This window comes from Pithys albifrons, chromosome 11, assembly GCF_047495875.1.
Source record: "Pithys albifrons albifrons isolate INPA30051 chromosome 11, PitAlb_v1, whole genome shotgun sequence".
Taxonomy (NCBI): domain Eukaryota; kingdom Metazoa; phylum Chordata; class Aves; order Passeriformes; family Thamnophilidae; genus Pithys; species Pithys albifrons.
In genome coordinates, this window is record NC_092468.1 from 4,568,110 (window position 1) to 4,592,893 (window position 24,784).

General features: G+C 41.9%; 1 long non-coding RNA gene across 1 annotated transcript in view; it reads left to right on the forward strand.

Moving 5' to 3' along the window:
• Positions 1-24,784, forward strand: part of LOC139676786 (uncharacterized) — a 231,571-nt gene that overhangs the window by 58,040 nt on the left and 148,747 nt on the right. Inside the window, exon 2 of the long non-coding RNA XR_011698732.1 lies at positions 15,653-15,839. This is a non-coding gene — a long non-coding RNA (uncharacterized lncRNA). The remainder of the gene's footprint in view (positions 1-15,652; positions 15,840-24,784) is intronic.

Here is a 24,784-nt window from a genome sequence, read left to right on the forward strand (position 1 = left end):
AAGGGACTGCAGCCTGTGCTGTTGTCACTCTGTGCTGCTGTCATGTTCAAACAGCATAAATCTCCTCATAACACATCTGGGTACAGTGAAAACTCCTGGAACACCCAGCATAAATGAGCACACAGTGTGTTGGGTGATCACCCCTGGTTAGTACAGAGTTGGTGATTTCAGAGGCCAGGAAAGAGTTTTTGCAATGGAAATGACTCTGTTAAATTCTGTCCTTACACTGTCATTTGCTCTTCAATGGGAATATATTCACTGTCAGGCTTGCCACACAGTCTGGAGGAGAGAGCAAGCTGATGATTTCATTTAATGGCAATTAGTGTGATCCAGCTGAAATCCCTGACTGTATTACAGACAGAGGTATCTCATTAATCTGACAAGCCTTTCTGCTATGATAGATCTTTACACATTTCACTCTTAGAGGATTTTTTAAGCCTTGGAGAATTATCTTACAGGGGTTTGTATATAAAGGATAATACTTCTTAAATTCCTGAAGTTAGGAAATTAAGTCCTCAGCACTGAGGACTCCCAAATTGCCCCAGGGGAAAAGAGAATCTTAACCAATGTAGCTGCAGTAGAGAAATTTCTGTGGTGACCCTACATCAGGGTTACTTGACAGCTCACCACTGCAATGATCCTTCCCACATCTTAAATCCTGTTAGCCAACAGGTGCTGTATGAAATCTTGATCTCACTGAAATCAGCAGCTGATTTTATCAGAAATTCACACCTAAAGTATTGCCAAGTCCTGGCAGTCAAACTGTCATTGCAGGCACTTGGGAACTGAGCTGCTTTTATGGCCTGTCATGGCTGTACAGAATAAATGCCAGTTAGGAGAAGTGATACATAGTCCAAAAAAGCTGCCAAGTTTCAGTGTTCTTAGTTATGGCATTAAGGTTTTACAGGTGTTCCCTGGCTCACGTTTGCATCTCATGCTCAGTAAGTACATCCAGGCTGGATACAAGTGAGATTCAGCAGTGCAAAGTAGTGTAACAAAATATATCTTAAATACACGTTTGTAAAGAACTGTGGTGCAGTTCACAGAACTTTGCAATAGTGGTCACTGCAGAAAAGGGAGTGAGTTTTGGGGCAAGATGGGACTGTCTTGTTTGGAAGTTGTGCTTTGCGTATTTTCCAAACCATATCTAACCTTGTGGAAAGTTGATCAAATTGTAAGTACAAATTAAGACAGTGTGTTTTCTGGGGGAGCATGTATGAGTAACAGAAGCCAGCCAAGTCTTAGCTGCCATAATTTGCAGCTAGAAGGGGAAATTAAAACATGTGGGGCTCCACTTTTTTCTCATTTGATGTTTTTGATAATATTTTTAATTCACTTTGTATCAAACAGTCACCAAAGACAGGGTGAGTGAGTAGATGTTAAATTAGTGGCCTGGTTTTGCTGCCCCATAAAACCTGTTTCATACTAAGCAGCAAGCCCAAAAGATATTAAAGAGCTCCAGCTCCTTCGTTCTGCACAATATCACTTTGAGATAAAGTTAATCTAAGTCATGATGTGCATCTATAGGTTTTACAAGAAACTATAAATTTCAGGAAATTAACTTCCTCATAATAACCTGTTCAAGTGAGCCTTTTTGAACTGGCATTTTATTTTAGGTTAATCACTGCTGATTCTTTTTTTTTTTAAATCTGTTCTTGTTCAGTTTCCTGAAAGGGAAAGGAAAGTTGCTTTTATTTCATTTATCAGATTGGGATTTCTTTCAGTCACTTGCATCAGGAAATGCTTGCCACTAATGAACATACAGGCACACATCACTGGATATCTGCTTTCATGCTAATTAGCTAATTACTCAATTACTATGCAGATCAGTGAATTTGTCATGGTTTATTTTGCAAAGCAGGGACAAATTTTGAGGTAAGGTGAACCAAACTTAATAATATTGATGTCATTAGTGCCCATTAGATGGGCAACTTTCAGGTGAAGGTCTGGCTTAAAAATCATAAAATGCAGTTATATGAGGTGCTCCTGCAGGTACTTTTAGAAGGTGTTGGATTATTCCTTTATTCCTACTTCTCCTTTATGTGCTGCCTGACATTCCACAATTAACCTGAAAGCTGAGACAAATATAAACTCCAGTTCAAGGCAGTGTCATTACGAAGTTGTCTCCGACACTTCTATAAACATGCACAGTTCTAATTTTCAGTAAACATCAGGTTTGTCACCTCACTTGTTATCTGCATCTTAAGTCAAGAGCTCTTCAGCTTGAACAGCAGTTGCTTTCTGCTGATTAATATTTACCTGCATGGTCTTCTCAGTTAGTACTTGAAACCAGAAGGCACCAAAACAGAGTTTGGTTTCTGCAATCACAGATAATAATGTACTTTCTGAAGATACTGCAGCAGTTTTACAGAGCAAAATAACGTAATTTTCATCAATCAAGCAGTGACCTGATATGTACCTTTCTGAGAGAGTTTTTGCAAATTACAAGAACACTTAAAAAACCCCAAGTTTGTCTCAGAGGTTTGACTCAGTGGTTTGAAACAAACAGGATTCAAACTTTCTGAGAATGGAAAAAAATAGTTTTAAGCACAGAAGTGAAATACAGTTGATTTTAGCAGGAAACAACACTGGGATTGTTGAACACAAAGGGAAAGGCTCACACAACCCACAGCCATACATGAGTGTCTCTTTTAGCAAACACCTTTCTTTATTCCATTGCCAGCAAAGCCAGGTCTCTTCTGTATGTCCACATGGAGGGGATTTGCTGCATGACTTCTCAGATAAAATATTCTTCACTCACTATCAGAAACATGAAAGCAGAAGTTTTGTAGCCTCATTGCTGGGGCACAGGACCCTCTTTCACCATTAGCTCCTGTCATTTAGTGAACTGAGATATCTGCTGGCTGTTTCCCATGTGAATCTGAGACTTTCTGTGTCAAATCCTCTCACTGCAAAATGCATTTGATGTAGCAATCATAGGGTGTGGGTTTGGTGGTGTCTCCCTTCATCTCAACACCAAATGAGCTTTTTCTTTTGGTTTAAAAACAGGGTGTTTCAGTTCAACCAAGAGCTGGGTAAGAAAGACTGGTGTGTTTCAGAGACTCATTGTGCTGATGTGGTACTGCCACTTTTGCTTTACAAGGTGACACAGTCAATGTGAGAAACTCCATGCAGCTGAAGTGGCAGTCTCCTGGGTGTGAGGGAAGCATAAGCCCAGGAGAACCAGCTCAGAAAAGGCAGCATTCATTCATAGCTCATCTCCCTTTTTGTGTCACTGAGCTAATAAGGAGCATAGCTGAGACCCACAGACCTGCTTCCTTTTCTGTTGTTCCCCTGAGTGTCACCTGTGGGACTAGAAGAGTGAAAATCAAATTACCTTCTCATGCTTCAGATGAGCTGGATACCAAGGGATGCTTGAATAGGGTTCTAATCAACAGCCAGTTTTCTGTGTGTAGTCAGAGAGGAGAAAAAACATGAATGCAGGATAATTATGAAATCAGTCCTTGGCACAGCAATGACTGTAAAAGGGAAGCTGAAGAAAAACCTTCTCCTTTGAGACATTGAAAGCTGGTTTTGTCAAGCTGTGCTGGCTCCTGACCTTGTTTGCTCTGTGTGCTGTTATGGACAGGTGGCAGGGAATATGGTTGCTGTGTGTCCTTTCAGTCCCAGAGATCCAGCAGGCTTCTGTTACCCTTTATTCTGCAATAAACATTCAGCCTGCCCCATTCTCTCTTCTCCAAATCTCTTTGTCTTATTGACCTTACTTTGTCCCTGCTTAAATATATACCTGGTAAGTAAAAGACCTCATAGATGTGCTTTTAATTGTGTAATAAAGCTTTACATGATTAAAACTGAAGTGGCCAGAGTGAGGCTGAGACAAGACCATCTGTTTATACCCTTGCAAATTTTCTGGAACCTGTGACCCCCTGGGCATAAGCTAAGGGCTGTGGGTGTCCAGGCTCTTTGGCTGAGTGCAACTGAGCCTGTACTACCTTGAAATTATCCACTGTTTATTAAAAACTTAAGTTGAAAAAAATGGTATTTGAGAATGAGCTGAGAATTGGGCACTAGGTGTGTTTGGGTTTAGTGTTCCTAATTCTTGGCTTGAGCCATGAGAAGGGATTGTTTAACAGGGTAGAACATGAAAATAGATGTTATTAAAATTGATAGGGTATTTTGAGTGACAGTGGAAATGGCAGCCTTTCAGAAAATATTACACAGAGAAGTAGGAACATACTACATCTTAATAATTACCTTAATGAGGCAGAGGGAACTCTCCATACACACACACGTGGTGACTTCTGCATGTCCCATGGCTTAGTTACTCTTCGCTGCCCCTGTCTGGGTCTCACAGAAGGTTCCTCAGTACCTCTACCAGGAGCTGCCCACCAGTCCTGAGCTGTGTGTGTCAGGCTTTGAACTGCTCTCCATGCAACCACTTTTCAGCATATGCAGGTGACAGTATGTGGGGGCCCATAATTATCCAGAGGGATTGGGGCCATATCACTTCTGGATTACATTTGTTCCCATTTCTGCAGTGTGGCTGTTGCTTGCACAAATAGGAGCTCTTCAGATATGCTGCTGAGGTGTTTCCCTGCAAATGAGTGAGACAAAGGGTGAGAAAATGTGTGCACTGAAGGTGATAAATACATAGAAATAAAAACCAGAAGCACAATGACTAAAGGAAAAGCAGAGGCAAACAGCAAGTTTGTCCAAGTCAGTGAGTAGAAAATAATAAGATTCTCTTGTATTGAGGCTTTAACTATTTGTATTCTTCACGACTTCAATGCCCATCACAAAGAAACTTAACAGAGATACTCACAAATTGAATCATGTTTAACTGGGTGAAGATAAAAGACTATATTGGGATGTTTTGGAAAATGTTATTAGAAGAATAATAGCAGAATGGCATAGCTTAGCTAGCATAGCTAGCTATTCACAGAAGAATAATAGCAGAACTGACAGTCTGGGTAGCTTAAATATATCTGAGGGGAGCTTTCCACACTCAGAAGTTGTGGGACCTTTGCAAGCAGATCAGTGTAGTCTAACCTGTAAGTGAGAGAGCTGGTGACTTCTCAGTGCAGTTTCTCTCTCAGGATTTTCCTAGAAAGTCCAAAAAACCCCACCTGTTAAAACCAGGTGCAATAAATGCTTCTTCTTTCCTGTGGTCACCACAGGAGGATACTCTCCATTTAACTCTGCCAAACCTTGGCAGATCCTTCTATGTGCTTAACAAAAGAGCACAGTAAAAAAGGGATTTAAAAACAAACAATATGTGCCAAGACATAAATCTTTATTTTATAAAAAGTAGCATAACAGGAGTGATGGGTCTGGTGCACTTCAGGAAAAGGATTGCAATGTTAATGGGCTTGAAGCTGACCCACACTAGGACACCAATCAAAGTTAATGAGCTGAGTGTATATTAGAAGGACAATATAGAACATATCTGCTTTAATGACATCTCTTCTCTGCTTTTGACTGCACCTTCAGGTAGCCTGGAAATGATGAATGAGGCACTTAGATTAAAAACTTTGTGCATTATCATTAACTGAATTCAAATCAGAAAGACTAGCATGTCTGCCCTAAATCCATTTCTATGATAAGCAATGACAGCCCTTTTCAAATGTTTCCATTTACCAACAGAAGGCTTTTTAATAAGTGTTTATTTAAGCAATATATGTTGTATCTCTTCTCATCTGCCTGCCAATCTGAAAGACACTGATAGATGCATCTTTCTTTCATATCCTTGAGTGAGTTTTAAGCTTTTTCACAGAAAGTAAGAAATACTAGAACCTACTTGTTGACATGGAAGCAAAAGAAAGCAGTAAATGGTCTGGATTGTTTGTTTGATTTGTTTTGGTATTCAGGTATGTTGGGTTTTTTAGATAAAATTGTCCAGCCATAAAGATGAATAGTGTTAACATGCAAGAAATTTCATGAAAGTGATTCCAGGAACTGTGTTTTTTGTCAAAGTGAATGTTAAGATAATTTTTCTTTCTTGTGCTTCCTTCAGTTAGTCCAGGCTGGAGGCTCTGCCATTCTTCAGTTTGTTACCCCCAAGCCTGGTGAGGTGGAGCCCATAAATGCTGAGTGCTGAACAGATGCATTGTAAGAAAAGGGTTTTAGTTTTTGGAACTTACAGTCGGAATGAATGCAACAAATTACTGGAGAGGCTGCTTCAATCTTGTAGGTCCTTTCAGTTGTTTGTGAGTTCCTGTTTGCTTTGCTACCCTTTCCAGGCTAAAGTGAGTAAAGCAAATCACTGGTTTTCTTTCTTCTTTCCATTATGTTTTTCTTTCTTCCTTAAATAACTGTTCAAAGATCTTTGAGTTCTTAATACCTCATAAATTCTGGAAAGGCCCTTTTAATAGTTAGTCCTGGTGTCTCTCAATTTAAAGTTTATTTCCTCAGGATTTGTTCCTGTACTTTTCAAACCAAGAAGAACTTTATGCAGAGGATTCTGCCTGTGAATGCCATATAAATTATGTAGCATATTCTTAGAGCCTTTATTAAACTCGAGCTGGAGATCTCAAATTGGGAATTAATGGCTTTTTAGAGTTTGCATCATTGTATTTCTTCCTGAGGACAAATATGGTGTGGGTAGATCCATCCCATGTCTTCTCCTGCCTTTGGCAATGTAACCATAGGCTGTTGTGTGTGGAGATGTCTCCAAAGCCCAGTATTGCAAAGATCCCTGTCTGGGACACATGGACCTGAATGGCTGAGGCCACTCATGCTACTTTCTGAGAAACAAGGATTTTAAACCCAGCAGAAATAGTGCAGTTGCAAGCAAAGAGCTGTACCCTCTGTCTACTGACCCTGGAGGAATTGCTGAGGTGCCACTTGGCTGGGCAACACTTCAAGGCATGTAAGGGCTGCTTAACATTAGTCTGTTTGAATGAGACTAAGGTGAATCATAAGATTTTAGACATAGCAATATAATTTTTGATTAAATTTTACCCTGCAGTTACTGACTGTGTGTACACTTAAAACCAAATGAGAACATATGTTCTTCTAAGGAAAACTTACATTTACAGTCTGGGTTTTCCAAAGCACTGAAAGCAGTATCTGCATTTTTAAAGGCTCTCAAGACTTCATCCAGAAAACAAAAGAAACAGTAGTGCATTCTGCTACAGAGTTTTGTCTGGCTAAGTAAGGGGTTTGGAGTGCAGCTGAGAAACCTGCTTCATCTTAACCTAAGGCTACACTGGTGTCTTGATGCTGGTTCTCCCAGCTGGAAAGCTGCAGTGGTAGAAAGGCTCCCCAGTAAAGTTTGGGAAGCATGTTTGTAGTTGCTTCAGTGATTCAGCCATGGGAGAGCCAATACCAGTTTCAAAAAAAAAGATAATCCAAAGTGCATTTTCCTGGGCAGACCTTGGGGTGAGTTGTGCAGGTGAGAGGGCTGAAGTCTTGTCACACTGCCAAATGTGCTTCCTGAATGACTCCCATGGCGTGAGAGCACTTGGATCAGCCAATTGCCATCAAGCCTAACAAGTCTCAGACTTTTATTCTACACCATGAAGTCGGTCTGTATGTACAGAGTACAGTCAGACATGTGCCTTGGTCAGGTTTTAATGGCATGAAAGATTTGAGGCAATTGTTCTTAACATTTCTAGCATTGTAACAGGAAAGTACAGGAAGGATAATGGTCTTTAAATGGGGCTGTGTGTAGGCATAGCACTCTTTAGTGCACACCATTAACAGAGAATTAAAGATGATGCAAGACTCTGGCAGTAATGAGAGATTTCATAGGAGCCTTACAGTTTTCCTGTTCATCTTGTCCATAAAAAGAACCCAGAATTGCTAAGGCTCACTGGTGGTATCTGTTACCATGGAGACTGGGGTTCAAGTTATTTTTAAGGCACAGAAAACTGGTGATTGTGGACCCATATCAAACTATTCTCCTTTAAAGAAAGCCACTATTATGGTCTAGGCACTGTTAAAGACTAATTTGCAGAAGTGCTCATGCTGTAAGAAGCAGGACTGTTAAGGATCAGACCAAAGGTCACAGGGAGCTCAGATCTTCCACTGATGGGCAAGTTAAGCAATAAAAAGTCCCTCTTGATGAAGTGCCTTAGAAGGCTGTAATTACTGATGTCTGAGGAAAAGCAGTGCTTACCAAAAGCAAAACTTCAAAGAACTATTGCTCTGCAGATGATATTAAATAACACACATAATGGACTAAAAGCAACAGGGAGCCAGAATCATGTCTTTGTGTGACCTGCAGAGTTATTGTGCCAGATTTGAGTCTTGGGGCACATCATAAAAGAAAGCTCCTTGGACTGGATTTTGGGTGCATCAGCTGTTTGTACACAGCACATGGCACAGTCTGCCCATCTCCTCTCCTCTTCAGCTGCACAACACCTGCCTGTGGGAGTCACCAACGTGCCCTCCCTATGTCGATGCCGTGTTTGCTGTTAGCACTAACCCCAGAAACCTGAATAGGAGGTTTTCCTCTTGACTTCTCACATCGCAATGAAGAGATGCAGAATAATGTTGATATTGTGCAACTTTCAGCCCTGTGGTTTTAAAGTGTTGTGTTAAACTATCAGGCACACAGAGTTTTCTGTCCAGTTTGTCCTGTACTTTTAGGTCACAAGGGATGTTTTCCTGTCCTATCACAGCATGAAGTTTTAGGCTGGTTTAGAGAAATGTGCATGCATTGTAATCAAATTTATGACGTTTTATTTTTAAACCACCTCGTCAAAAGCACTGATAAAATGTAGCAAGTGTATTCTAATGAAACTGTTCCTGTAAATTAGGAAGAGTTTCTGAGTCTAATATCCAGTTGATTTTCAGTTAGCCCCCATGAGTACAGATTTTGGAAATCTATGCAAGGAATGATCAAGAAGAACATCTGGTTTTGAAAATGGCAATTTAAATTTCAAAGAAACTATTTACATTTTAATAGCTCTATTCTCTGAAAGTTCCTGGGGTCTGATACTTCTGATTAGGAAAACGATCTCTGGACCCACATTTTGTGTTTGGTATTCATTATAGTAACAGACCTAATGAAATTATCTTGTATTAATGTGCACGCATGTAAAGTGCAATTGTGGAGGAATTCCATTGTCATTTAGCAATAAATTGTCCTACTATTCCTTTAAAGTCTAGGATTTCACCAAAAGCCTGGGAGAATGGCATCTGAACTAGTTCTCAAATCAGAAAACTGAAAAGTATTTCAGTTGTTTTTTTAATATAGAGGTTTTTGGTTTCAGCTTCTTTGCCAACGTCACTTACTAAAAGGCTGATTGATGTAGGAGTGGACTTTCAAACAGTCTTATTCTATTTAAAATTTAGGCTCCTTGGTGACTTGGGTATTTTTAAATACTCTCTCATTGGTGTCTATTAATTACTGCCATATTAATTAATAAGTGTTTTCAACATGCAAAGAACTTAGCATTATTATTTGAATGGTTTAGAGTTGCTGTAAGTTACATGTGTGTGTCTGGATGTAAAATGCATCCTGAAACTTCAGGCTGGGTCTTACTGTAGGACATCTGACAGCTTTGTCTAATGATGGGGCCAGACACTTCCTTAGATAAGGTCTTATTGCCCATGGCCTGTAACTCTGAACATCAAGCCACTGGAATCTTCAGTGTGAGGTATTTTATAATGACCAGTTTCTTGACTGTTTGAGGGTTTGGGTTTTTTGATTTGGGTTGGTTGGTTGGTTGGGGGGTTTGGGAAGGGGAAGGACCTGCAGGGACACGTTTGTAGCAGAGAGTCAGAGAAGATTCACCACTGCCAAGAATGAAGCTGGGCCATAACTCATTCATCTCTGCTAAAATTCTGGTGATGTTTCCTTTGAAGGGGCCTAATGCCCTGACTCTTTAAGTCAGGAAATTGAAATCTGGTAGGGATTAACCACAGAGTCAGGGATGTGCCTTTTGATTTCCTCCTGAAATTGAAATGAAGCCTGTCCTTTTGGGGATATTTTTTTCATCATTGCAGCCCATGATTTGCCAGCTGGATGATGGCTTTTTTTCTCCAGCCTCTATAACCTTCCACCCAAAATCTCTGCACAAACAGGGAGGTGCAGAGACCATGACCATCTGTCTTCCCTCTGAACTTTGCTCCATGCTAAATTTGTGTCATTCCCATGAAGGACTCCCTCCTGCTCCCTTGCAAAGATAATCCTTCTCTTTCTCATCTAATTCAGTTCTTTGGCATCCTTATGCATTTAACATTTGGCACCCTTTATTTTAGAAACTTTCAAACAGATCTCATCAAGAGTTTTGTATTTCATTACCAGTTCATAACTTAACCTGAAGTTTTCAAACATGCTTAAGGAATGTGGGGGTTCTCATTTTCAATGACAAACCTTCAGGAGGTTTTCAAAATGTCAGGGTAGATTTTTAGGAAACACCAATATGTGAAGACACATTACATGCCTAAGCAAAGGCCAAAGCAGAGATCTGTGAAAGCTCTTTATAAAGTTCAGTGGGTTAAAGAGTTTATATATGACTGTAGTTCCAGCTGAGATTGCCAGCTTGGCAGTTGTGCTGTGGAGGGCAGTTGTTGATCACAACATCACCTCAGGTGTTGTCAGCACATCATCAGAGTTGTTTTCTCTTTAAGAAATTCATGCCTGGAGCATCTGATGTGAAGTGTATTGGAAGAGAAGGGTGCAGTGCATCTGTCTGTGCTAGGACAGTTACTAGTCCATGCTGTCAATCTAATCACTTTCAGAAGCCCAAGAAAACCCCAACAATGTAGTTTAAGAAATGTTGATGGTCAAATACTACATTTATGGCAGCCAAATGCCTAAGTGATTAGCCAGATACAGTTGTCTTTTCATAAAGGCACAGAATCAGAAGCACAATAAATGTTTCTCTTTTTTTTTAAAATTTAGATGTATCTATTTATTCATTATTACAAGCATGAGAACTTTAAAATACTGGACTTTTTTCCTTTGTTATGCAGTCATAGACATATTCCCACACTGGGGAAAGAACAGAAGCCAAAATGTCTCCTATAAAACTCATTTCAAGCTAATAGAGGAACTCCTTCCAACTTCCTTGAACTTGGACTCCCATCCTGGGAGATTTCATGGGTTGCTCAAAAGCAAGTACTAAGTCTGGAAGGAGCCAAAAGGAAACCCAGTTCCTACTCTGCCTCAGTTTCATGCCATTTCCTCAACCACTTACAGAATTGTATTGACTAAATCTGGTGGCAGAGGTGCAGGATAACTCAAGGGGACTTCAGTGCAGGGAGTGAAGTGCCTACAGGCATCATGGCAGTGTAACAGGAGAGCAGATTGCAGTGGGAATATTTGTGGATGTTGTAGTGTGCAGTAGGGTTGTGGTGGCCAAAAACCAGAGGGCACAGTGAGCAGGTGTCACACACAAGGCAGTTTATTAAATCTCTCCATGAAGAAAGGAAAAAGGAAAAAGTAGGAAAAGGTAAAAGGCCACTCTAACTTCAAATTACACAATATATATTGTAGAATCCCACCCATAGCCAAGTTCTATAGGTTGCATCACAGTGTCTGTAAACCTTATTACAGCTTCTAATTGGATGTTGCTTTCTGCACAGATGTTCTCTTTGCCATGAAAAACTTATCTCTTCAACATTCTTTTCTCATGTCTGCTTCTCCCAGAACCTTCCAATCTCATTTTTGGCTTTGCTAGCTTGCTGGTTTTTCTTACAGAACTAATTACCAGCTAGTAGGCCCCAGAATCTGCCTACAGCTCCAAAACCTTGCTTAACTCCAAAAATGTTTTTTCTCCTCACATGTGGGATGCAGTGCAGCTGATGCCCAGGCAGTGAGGTGCCCCAGCTGGTGTCAGAGCTGCTGGTCAGCCCCTTGGGTGGATCACAGTGTGTGTCTCACCTGACCAGCTGTGGTTGTTTTGGCTTTAGTTTCAGCCAGGCCTCAGCTGGGCCCCAATTCAGCAGGCCCAGAGGATGTGATGTAATTAGAAGGGACAAGCATCACCTGACTTAAGCAACCAAAGAGGTGTTTCATATCACCTGACATCTTCCAGAAGTGTGAAGAAGTATAAAAAGAGAAGGAGGCAGAGCTTCTATCTCCCTTGGTCTTTGCCTCAGCCCTGTGAGGATGGACCGTGCCAGGAGGCCCAGGCCCAGCACAGCTCACCACCATGTTATCTTAGGGAAGTAAAATGTTTGTTCTTAGTCTTTCTCTCTGCTTGGGTCTGTTTCTAGGGAATTGAGTTCCCCAGAGTAATTTTTAGTTAAAATGGTGGGATTTGTGTTTAATGGGGAGTGGGGAGTTATTTTTTGTTATATCTAACTTGTATGTGTGTTATATTGTAGTTTTCATTTTCTCTTTTCTGTATAAATATATGTAGTTAGTTTAAGTTAAAACTGTTTTGAGTTTCTAGGGCTGGTTTTTTATTTTTCCTTTTCTCCGTGGGAGGGGGAGGGAGACTGACTCTGTATTGTATATATGTATGTATGGCCAGACTTTGTGAATGCAGATTTGGGCAGGGCTCTCCCCACGTGCCCTCCCAGCCTGCACAGTGGATTGTTTAGGTGAGGCTCAGCGTGTGCAGAACTGGTCCCACTGTTTCAGTCCTGAGGTCCATCTGCCACGGCCGAGCAAGCTTGGACAGTGACAGGGAAGTCCTCAGGACTGTCACAGCACCCGGTACTGACCGGGGCTGACCCTGCTGAGCACCCCAGATGTGACGGGATGGGATGGCAGGGAGGCTTGAACTGCCAGGGGACGGTCTGCACTGAGACTCGAACTCAGGTCCTTGGGATTCAGAGTCCAGAGTGCTCTCCATTACACCATGGGACCACCCTTGACTCTGTACTGGGCAGTTGGCATTTTGCCAGCTCAACCCAAGACACCAGGGGAGCTCCAGGATTGCAGTGTTGGGCACGAACTGCTGAGCTCTGCCAGGATGCCTTGCTGGTACTGCATCCCTGGGAGATGCCCCTTGAGGGACACAGGCCAGGCCAAAAACAGTGTGCAATCCCCATTCCTGTTAGGGATGAGGAGTATTGAATGGTAGCTGCACATGGAGGAAGAATAGAATAATCCAAGAAGTTGGAAATGTTGCACATGTTGCCCTGGTGGACTGACACTGCCTGACCCTGGTTTCATTTGTACCACTTTAATGGCATTACTCTTCTTACAGCCCACAGGAAGGGAAGTTCTGGCCAGGTGGGGGTTGGTCTCTTCTCCCAGGCACTCAGCAATAGGACAAGGGGGCGCGATGGGCTCAAGCTCTGCCAGGGGAAAATGAAGTTGGAGAGCAGAAAAAGCTTCTTTACAGAGAGAGTGCTCAGGCATTGGAATGGGCTGCCCAGAGAGGGGGTGGATTCCCCATCCCTGGAGGTTTTTAAACTGAGCTTGGCCGTGGCACTGAGTGCCATGATCTGGTAAAGGGACTGGAGTTGGACCAAGGATTGGACTTGATGATCTCAGAGGTCTTTTCCAACCCAATCGATTCCATGATTCTATGAAATGAGGTGGGCCAGAGGGTCAAGGCTCATGGCAAACGTGTTTAATATGAAACAGCATTATTTATATCTGTTTACAGCTCATGTGATTTTGAACCAAGAAATAATATTTGTCCCTAAGTATTTGGGAGTACTGGTGAGGAGCAGTGCCTTCTTCCTGCAGAGAACAGCACCATCTAGGGATCAGGATGGGTTTGGAGGCACCTCTTCAGAGTGCATGGAGAGGATGGTCAGCTCTGCAATGCACACAGCCACGCTTTTTGTATTTATTTTTATATTATTGCAAGCACACATATAATATTTCCCCCAGTTTATATCTATATATACATGCACAATAATTCACACACATAATATTTCCCTCAGTGTGTTATCTGTCTTGTGCATGTCCCCAGCACTGCAAAGATGAAATGCAGAGTAAATCCATATTTACAAACACAAAGCTTATTGATATATGCCCCACATTCACAGAATTCCTTGGAGCTGTCGTTATCTGCTGGTGTTAATGCAGCAACCACTCTCTCCCAGGCTTTTCCAAGTATTTGTGCCAAAAATGCAGCAGTTGACTCTGTGGTGTGTGATGCATTGCACTGCAGAGAAAATTGGAACTGCTGCCTCTGCTGCTTTAAAACCTCTCCCTATGCAAAATGGGGAAGATAAAGAGAACAGTGGAGCTGAGTGACCTCAGGAGGGGTCAGAGCTGCTGTTTTCAGAAAAACTTGTTTAGACAACAAAGCCATTTCTGTCCTGGCATTTAACAAGAGTGTCTTGGCCAGAGCTGGGATTATAATCCCCTTGATTAAAACCTTTCAGGATGCCTTGACTCAGATCAATGTTCTGAAAACTGCTTATTGCTCTATATAACAATCAATAAATTTGGAGACAAAAGCAAATAAAAGAGCCTAGAATCACAAACTCAGGTAACTGTAATAACAAACCTGGACTTAATACAATGATCTTTTAAAAACATAAAACTTAGTGTGCCCAATTCAGTGCATTTCTTCACCTTTATTTTAAGTACTTTTTTCATGCTATCAAGAATAGTTGGCACCCAAGGGGGTTCTCTGCCTGCAGGTGAGGGTGGACATTGAAATAATACTCTGTAGGAATTCAGATTTTAATTTGAGGACTTGTGAACTCCAAATATTGTTTCAGTGAAGTAGCTGCTTTGCAGATGCACCTAATTTTTGTGGAGCTATTTGCACTAGTAAATATTAACATTTGACTGTATTTGTAAAACTATATTCATTAATGCAAATTTCATGCAGTCTTTAGTATACTTATGTAAACACTGTTCATATACCATGTTCTTATTATGGATGCATCTGAAACTCAGTGCAGCTGATGTTGCTGTCTGAGCACTTTTCTGGGGGGAGAATGATGTCTTATCTCACTTGAGTCTGATGCCATTGGTAATTTCCTTTGGGGGTCCTGCTCTTGAAGGAATAATGCTGGGTCAGGTTTCCATAAAACTGTAGCTGGCCACGACAGCCTTCTGTTCAAATCACTGATGCAACCCAAGCTCAGGGAAAATGCCAAGTGAAATTTTTCTTTTTTTCTTTCTCTTTCCCCCCTGCAATTAATTGTGATGTTACAAATTCTGCCATTGTATGTGAACAATCATTTTTATGGTTTTGCATTACTGCTGAGGCACTACTTTACCATTTCAGTACTACTGCACTATGTACTTCATTTTGTATTTCTCTATTTTTGCATAACTCATAGAAATCACTGATGCAGTAAAAATTCTGGCTTTTCAGTCAATCTTCAAATAACAAGGGTTTTCCTTACAGACTAGATTAGATTGAATATTATTGGTGTTAATTTTTTTACACTTTCAGTGTGTACTGACCATTCAAAAATAATATTCCCACCCAAACAATACTCTTCAAGTGCAGTGCCAGAACCTGTCATGCAGCATACAGAGAGGTCACTCCTCGTTCTAGTTGCCTGTGATTTCCATGTGTTCCAGAATCATGGAGCTTGGGGAAATCTTCCTCCATTCCTCTGTAAGATGCCTGTGTTTGAGTAACCTCTACCTGATATGGAGATTAGAGACAGAGGCCCTGAGGTCCTTGCTTGAATGCAGAGACTCCATTTCTGAACTGCTCTGAAAAACCTCCATTACTGCAAACTGTAGAGCCCTTTCAAACAGTCTGTTAAAGAAACTACACAGTAATTTTGAAAGAGCTGCCACAGACTTGTGTTCAGCTTAGAAGGAAAGTTGTCTAAATAACATGTTTTTTGCTTTTTCTAGGTAATAACCAGACCCTGGCCCTGCTCCTAGAGTGAGTTCCCCTTTGACAGTCAGAGCTGCACAGATCCAGGATTTCCTAAGGCACAGTTATTCTGATAAAAGGGAGTGATGCTACTTCACTTTGGTGGAGGTTGGCAGCTCAATTGTTTCCACTGTCTGTCATCTGAATAGTGACTGGTGCCTTCAGGTGAGTTATCTTCACCAGTTTGCTAAAATAACCTTATCCAATCTTGTCTAATAAGCCCTTTCTAGTGCTGGAAAACAGATACAGCCTAAACTTATATGTGTAAGAGCAGTGGTGCCTTCTGGAGCAGCTGGCCTCTTCACTCACATGTAAAACATTGATCTGAGAACTGCTGAGGAAAAGAAATTATCTTCCTTGGGTGTTTTATGGTTGTATAGACCTTGAGATGCTGCTGATAGCCTGTAGAATTGAAGCACAGCTCCTCTGACATCACACCATTCTGTAGCAGGGTGGTTTGAGCTTCCCAGGAGCTCTTCCCCTCTCTCCCTTGGAGCTGAGCAGGGAACAGAGTTCCCCCACTCCCTTTTGTGTAGTGAACTGGGTGCCCAAATGCAGTGTCAGTGCTCTCTGCAGCTCACCTGAGAGCAGGTTCTCTCCTCTCAGCTCTCAGGAGTGGTTCGATATTGAGAGATTAATGAAGCTGAGGGACTGGTTTGGAGAACTGCAGTGCTTGGTTCCCTCTACAATGTTGAGTATTAGAAGTTTGGGTACAGTAGTAGTGCATCAGAAATGTGGGTATGTTTGAGGAGGGGCTTTATACAGCCAGAGACAGCTGAAGAAGTGTGGGATGAGGTTAGGACAGAGGTCTCCATTGTCACAAGTGCTGTGGAGAAGGGGAATGGAGAAATTATACAGTTTCTTGCAGTACAGGAATCAGAAAGTTCCTCTGATGCAACAATATGAGCATGTCTGAAACAAGCCAGGAGGAGGTATTTTGTCCTACATTGCACTGTAATAGCTGTGGAATGTTGCCAGGGGCTATAGAGAAGGCTGAAAGTGGATTCAGAGAAATAACTGACAGGTTCAGGGATGGGAGCTTCCATCAGAGACAAGAAGCCTGAGGGTCTGAATACAGCTTCTAGAAATCCCTCTGCTGCTGATTCCTGGAGTGTATAGCAAGGAAATAAACATACTGTAAGGAGCTTTCTTTCAAGAAAGAGAAGTAAAAATTCACTATTAGCCACTGAAAGGTAAAGTTTACAGGGTCAGATAAACCCACAGTCAGATCCTGAGTATCTGTTCCTGTGTTTGCTGCATCCTTTGTATTCCTGCAGCAGGCTTGTAGCAGGACAGTGCTTAACCAGCTACATTTATTTTCCTTTGGTTTGAATTCCTGGTAGTGTTACTTAATATAATGACTGCATACCTTTGTAGGTTGTAACAGTTTCAAAGGTGCTTCATGATGTTTGATATTTATGTTGTCTCTTCACTTTAAAGCCCTGACCCCTGGAGAATGGGCAGCAGTATCTGTCAGCTGTGGCTGCCACACTCTTGGTAATATGCCTTGGAAGAGATTATTGTGCCTTTCCATGCAGAGCACTGGCTTGGAGCATAGCAGACATGGCTCTTGTGTCACAGGGCTGGCTATTCTTGCAGCAAACACAAGAGAAATTCCAGAGTTGCTTGTAAAAATATTACCTTTTCATTACTTGCACAAGTTTGTTCTTTCCTCCTTTTCTTATGAGCTTCCTCACAGAAGGACAGGGCTAAGAAGTGATTGTGGTCCTGTTGTCCTTCCCTGGCCTGCTAAACGGGGCTGCCAGGGAGCAGATAACTCCCATGATTCAGACCATGGAGCCCTGGGGGGGATGATCTTTGTGCAGAGTGGAACAGGGAGTCAGTGAACATGTTCCTCTAAGAGATGTCAACACATCTCTTCTGTGCCCCTCCTTAGAAAAACCATTTAGCCCAAGTCAGCACAGTTTCATTAACCTGCCAAACTCTTCTCAGTGCTGTAACTCTGCTTGGGCTGTTAAAACTGGAGTTAAAGATTGGTCTGAAAAGTTGATCTAGAGCTATTATGATGAGGATCAGACTTTTCTGCCTTTTTTGTGGCTCAGGAGGAACTTGATCATCACCTGACTCCTTCAGCCTCTGTGGAATGGACCAGCTGTCTTTGAGATCCCCTTCCATCATTGCAGCTTTCTGTGAAAGCACCTTAACAGCTGTACTTTCAAAGCATTATGCAGGGATTCACCCACATGACTTGTGCTAATAACAGCAGAAAAGACACAGCTAAATATCCACCTACTCCTTTAAGAACTTGCTTTTTGCTGTCCCAGGGTTATCTTTTGTAAAATAACATTTATTTACAAGTGTTCAAATTACTTAACACTACAGCTGCTTTGTCAAGGCAAGGGTAAGGCTGGTCCTTTTGTGTGCCTCCACTTGGATGAGCAATGCCTGTTTAAGTCTTGCATCCATGCATTAACTACATGTTGTTGACTGAATGTGTCTTATTGTAATTTTTAACAGGCCTCACAAAATAGATAATTGGGAAATGAAAATTAGAGATTGCTAAGCCTTCTTTGTGTAAGTGAGCAAAATAGGAACAGTGGCTTTACAGACACGTTTACAAATGCAGCTAATGGTTTTATTGTTGGGATTTGTAAATAATTTGAGAACTTCCTTGTCCAGAACCTGTTGAACATTTGCCTTTTACAGTTAGGCTTGAACTGCAGGAAGGCAGAGGGGAAAAGACACAGGAGGGAACAGAAAGGAAGAGAGTGTTAATTTGTTCAGCAGGAGAGAAGTGGCTGCAGGAGATGGGGCCAAAGTCTGCAGTGCCCAATCCCTGTCTCTGGCTATGGCCAGTGGTTGAAGCCTGTAAGGACACATGAAAACACACCAATGAAACACTTATTCAGCTTTTCACTGAATAGTCTCCCAGCCTCCAGCAGTTTCTGGTCTTCCTGAAGCAGAGATAATATTTCCAGTGTTAATAATCCACATTAGATGACATTTCTGTTGACATAGTTAATTTTAACCCCATAAGCTTTATGGCATTTGCAGTGTCCTGTAGCAGGTAATTCCATACTTGATAGTGTTAAAAGAGGGAACCTGGTTTGTTTGGTTTTAAGGTTGCCTTTTGCTAATTTAATCTGATACAAGTGCAAAGAGGTGGTAGTGACTGAGTCCCTAATGATGTATGTAAAGTTAGGATTGTTTTCTACCATGTGTATGACTTCATATTTCATTATATACAATTTCATTTCCTAATTTTTCCCATATTTTTTCAGTCTGGGAATATCCTTTTGGAACAGGATATCTATATGTCATATAATATCCTTATATGCAATATCCCAATAGCTTTAGATCCTCACCAGCTTTCACCATTGTTGACTGCATGATTCTCTGATCCACACTGATGGCACGCTGTGTCCTGAGAAGAACAAGGCAATGCAAAGCAATGCACACCAAATTGCCATTGCAGTCCAGGAGGGCTTGGTGGGTGCAAAGCAGGGTAGTAAAAGCAACATAGAGCCTGTGTAGCTGTGACGTAGGACCTTGTAGGTGTTTGCAACTCTGTGTAGGTTTGGGCTTGGGTAGAGTTAATTTTCTTCATAGTTGCAAATATGGAGCTGTATTCTGGAATTGTTCTTAATGTACTTGGCATTTGCTGCCAGCAAAGAGGTGCAGGGATCCGAGATCACTCTGAGCCATTCCATGGATAGAGATGCCAAGTATATCCTTTGTCTCAAGTCCCTTAAGGACAACAGTTCCCAGACTAGAGACTGCAGCATTCCTGAGTTTGCCATCACTCCTGCAGAGGTGCCAGGTGTGCTGGGGCAGCTCCTCTGCTGTGGAGAGGGAAGAGGCCTGTGCTGGTGCTGAGCACCATCCCCAGTCCCTGTGTCATCACTCCTTCATCCAGAGCTGCTGCCTCACAGCTTTCTCCCCGGTATCCCCACCCATCCAGCACAGCTCTTTACAATGTGTGCAGCAAATCAGGGAACTGAGAGGTGAGCAGGTGGGAAAGCTCAGGACTGGAGAATCTCTCTGAACAATCTGTGTTCATTTTTCATGTGTGGACATTGTAGTCAAGACAAGGACAATGAGATTTATTACCAGAAGTAATAGAAACTTCAGAAACACAACCCAGAATTGTTTCTAATCCCCTCCCAGATTAGATACAATCAGAACTGGAATACAGACTGTATCAATAGGTTATTTTGGGAAGAAGAAAAAAGTCTTGAAAACAAGTGCTGCTTATGGACCAACTGTTACCATGCACAAGAAGTAGATTCTTTGAATTCCAGGCATTTTACGGTTTGTGTACTTCCTGAAATCTTCATCTTTAAATGCTAGTGATAGAAGATAAATGCTCATACACAGCAGCTTTTTTTTTCCCCTGAATTCCCTTTCACACAGTTTGACTGAATAAGTCAAAACACATTCTCCTCCAACCTTCAAAGGCAGGACACTCTTCTTTATCAGATTTTGCTCTCTAAGTGAGAAAAAGTCATGCCCTTTTTCCAGGGGAGCTTCTGCAGAGGAATAGCTAAGCAGTGTCTGTGTCCTGTGCTGTCAGTCCTTCACTTACGGTGTGTCATTGCCTTCTGAGAAGTCTCCCAACTGCATCAGGTTAGATTACTTGTGGATTAGGACCTGAATAAAACATCAAAAATTGTTCTGGGGACAAATCCTTAGATTCTACTTTTCTTGAGGTTGAAACACAGTGTGCCTACAGATCCCTAAATAGAGATGGTTTTCTTTGTATCTGACTCTATGTTCCCTGTTCAAAACTGAAAGTGTTCTCTATTGATGAAGTGTTAGTCTGCACTTTTTTGTCAGTTTTGTGTTAAATTTTGAAATTGCCTGAAATACACAGCTATAAATACATCTCTTCTCTGGGTTGACAAAATATGTCACAGAAATGTAAGTTCCTGCTCCTAAATGCAGCAATAGTGGCTTGGCACTAATTTCAGAGATCAGCAGGAGAGTCCTCAGGGACTATTGTGCAAACATCCTGCAAAATCAGTATGTTCCTATGATTCTAAAACCATTATGTCCTACAGAAATTTGCCAAATCCAAATAAACAAAAATATACCTTGTGCCTTTGTTATGGCCACATTTGTATTTATTTGCTTGTGTTTCAGCCATTTGAACATTTATGTTACAATTATGCATGTATAATAATGGATGTTAATCATCTTTCAGCAGTGCTAGTCAGTCTGTCTGCTCTGCAGCTGCAGTCAGAGGGTGCAGCTGACAGGAGAATTTGGGTTGTGTCAGTGGCCACTGAAACCTGGCTGCCACTTTGTGTTTTATTGCATCATGTTCGTGCATTTCTTGCAGGGGAGAAAAGAGTGACCTTACTCATTAGTAAGCATTTACCAAGGCATTGAAATACAGTTCAGTGATTGTTACTTGACTCTCCACGATGATCACAGGGTGTTTATATGTGCCATCTGCAGCTCTCCTGCAGTAAGGACAGAAGGAATACGTGAAATCAAACATACACCCAGGTGATGAAGATGTTTGTAAGCAAGATGAGGCTTGGAGGAATGGCTGGCAAATAGCAAAAAGGAGTATGGTGTTGGCCTCAGCTGGAAAGCAGGGATTGCCAGCTCATATGGCCAAAAGCTTTTGGCCCTGGACTGTCATTTCCCTGTTTCCTGGCTGTGCTGAGGGAGTGTGTGCAGGGGGCCCTACTACAATAGGTGGCATTTCATTTGAAGTACCTTTTTCCCGGTTTTCCTTTGTAGTCTCTTAATGTTTGTCTCCCATCCCACTGTACGTTTGCCTTTCCCACCTGACTCTGAACAATGCCAAGTGTTCCAGGGGTTTCCTGAAAAGCTCTTGATTCCTGCCTTTTCCCCTTCAACTGGGAACACCTAGAACTTTCTGGCAGGATAGCTGGAGGAAAGAGGTTGCTGCTGAGGGAGCAACAGTGCCACGGGGAAGGACAGAGAGATGAGACTGCAACAGAATGGAAGTGTAACCCTCCCTCTGCTTTTTCCTGATTGCAGTGGGGTGAGGAGCAGGATCAGCACAAACAGAATTTGTTTGTACATCCTTTGCACTCGTATGTGGTGGAGTGGCAATGAAATCCTTTTGAGGGGAAAAGCTTGTAGCTTCTTCTTTTGTGAATTATTGGAAAAGTGACTTTTGAAAGAACCTCTTGGGAAACATCATTTTTGTGAGAGACTCAGGAAAGAAACAAGTCAGATAATTCTATTCACTGTATTTCAAACAATACAAATAATGCATTATGAGATACCACAACAGGATTTGTATTGCATTAGTTATTCCTTAGCTAGGATTTAGAAATGATGAGGAGCTGTGTTCTGCACCAAGTCCATTTGAGTCATACATTCTTGTGTCAGGATAGGACTGACATAATGTGGATGCACAGATTTCTCTCTCGAGGTACAGCAGTGCCCTACCCTCCTGCAGTTCTCCTTGGGCAGGACTGGTGGGACCATCTGCTGGGCTTGACCCTGCCTGGACACCAAGTGCCCACCAAAGCTGACCCTCCTCTACTGCTCCCCTCCTCAGCTGGACAGGGGACAAAAAACATAACAAAAGGCTTGTGGGTCAGTAAAAGGGCAGGGAAAGATCACTCACTGATTGCCATCAAAGGGAAAACAGACCTGTCTTGGGAAAATGAATTTCATTTCTTACCAATCAAATCAGAGTAAGGTAATGAGAAATAAAACCAAATCTTTAAATGCCAGTTCTGTACCCAGGCCTCCGGTTAAGAATCCAAATATGAAAGACTCCTTATTAGTGCTCAGCCAATCAGTAATTTGTGTGTGCATTTCACAAAAGAGTTGCTTGGGATTTCACCTGGCTCAAGTTCAACAGATCCCGTTGTGAGTATGGCCAGTTCTGTGCTGCAGGAGTGGGATCCTGTCAGAGCAGGGATGGGTTTCCAGCACTGCTCACTCCTCCCCTTTGTGCCCTCAGTCTGCTTGTCCTGTTGTCTCTGGCACTGATGTTGGTGAGAGCTGTGCTGGAGTGCACAAGGTCCCAGGAAACACCAGCTGCTTTCAAATAGCTCTGCTGTACAAGTGCAAGGGGAGATTTTTATAAGCTCAGATCCATGTTCTGCCAATGCAGGGGGAGATTTTTATAAGCTTAGATCCATGTTCTGCCAATGCAGGGGGAGATTTTTATAAGCTTAGATCCATGTTCTGCCAGTGCAGGGGGAGATTTTTATAAGCTTAGATCCATGTTCTGCCAGTGCAGGGGGAGATTTTTATAAGCTTAGATCCATGTTCTGCCAGTGCAGGGGGAGATTTTTATAAGCTTAGATCCATGCTCTGCCAATACAGCCCCAAACTCCCTAAACCTTCCTAACATTCAGTGTACAGTGAGGTATTAGGACATTGTCAGTTCTTCATATTAATTGTGGGGAATATCTGCATTGTCTCCAAGGTATGAAAGACTTTATCATCATCTTAGGACAGCTTTGCATAGTGTAGCATTTAAGTATCTTTCTGTGGAGATATGATGCAGTTTTCCTCAAGTTCTCATGCCTGTACAGGACTTTTATTTACAAGACTAAATAGTAAATTCCAAAGATACACACATGCTATTTTTTTTTAAATGCAGAGTTGGAGTACTTGGATTTCCTGACTGTTATTTCAGTACTCCCCAGCTACTGAAGTTTGAATGTCAGCTATTCTGTACTTATGATCTTCTATCCAACTGTTAGAAAGTAGTTTTTATCTCCTTCTTCCTTCCTCCTTTCCTCTGTCTCTCCCATCAGTGCAGTGGAGGGCCGTGAGCACATCACCATTAACAACTGTATGCAATTGCATTATAAAAGATCAGTTGGATGGGAAGTGCTATACAGTAAATCTTCTTATCATTTCCTGCTATGAAGTAATGCCTACTTTAAAATAACTGGGCAAAAATAGCAGTAATTCCAAACTGTCTTAATTTTCACCTATGCCTAGACTTTGGTAAGGTTTAATTGCATGATGCATCTGAGTTCTGTTACATTTGGGAGTAATTTGTTCTCAATTTCAGGGCCTGTTTTCAGGCTGATATAGAAATTATTTATTCAATAAAATCTTGATACTTTTGGGGAGATATTGATATCCTTGTGGGTTAATGCCTTCAATACTAACAGGCAATCCTTTATTTATGCTATGGGGGAAAAAAACCAGATCTCCCTCAAACTACAAAGGTATTTTTCTCTTCTGGGGTTTCAAGAACAACTTCAGCATTTAGTTTTGTCACATGGAGGTGTCTAGAAGGGTGATGGGTGTCAGAATATCCTTTCCTACTGCTCTAGAGGTTTCTCACTAACACCTTTAAAGAGGAGACTTGGTCCATACTGTTGGGGTTTTTTAATGTGGTGAAGGGACTCTCAGCTGTGAGAGATGCCTCCCATTCTCTGTGCAGCTCATCAGGGATGTGATGATGCCAAGCCCTGATGCCACCACACCATGTGTCACGTTGCTTTGGCATGTGTGAGTCAACCTGTGCCAACATCATGCATAAGTGTCATGTTTCACAGTAATGAGTTGTTCCTGGGAGTAGCATTCTTGCCAGCAGGTAGGGAACCCTTGCCAGGGGAAAAGGAGGAAAGGAGTCTTTCTTTCCTTTCCTTCTATGGGAGAACAAGCTCTTTGCTCCTCACCAGAAGACTCATGCCAGTGACCAGTCACAAGAGTGGCAGTCTGAGGGCTTTCATGAGAAACCCTTACCCGTTTCTGCCAGGACAGAGGGTACACTGTACTGACAGGGTGCCAGTAGATCCCAGCAGGTCAGTACTTCACTGAGCAGGACCTTGTAATGGACCACACTTGTATCTTTGGCACAACGTGGGGCACTCACAACACTGACTATTGCAGCTGATACTCTTGAAAACAAGGGTTAAACCAGGATATTCTGTGAGATGAAGAAATTTATTTCCAGGAAAAGCTGCTGAGCTAATGCCCAAGAGGGATTATTCAGTGGGAAATTATTGATGACAATGCTTTGGGGGGTTTTTTTCCCATTTTTTTTAACCAGAGGTGAAATTCCTCTAATTGCCTCTTTCAGCCCCCACAATTGACTCAGTTTGCTTCTTTTGTTCAGCTCAGAGGGTGAGGAGGTGGTACAAGAAAGTGGCTTTGCTCATGTGTGACACCTCCTCTGCCTCTGCTGT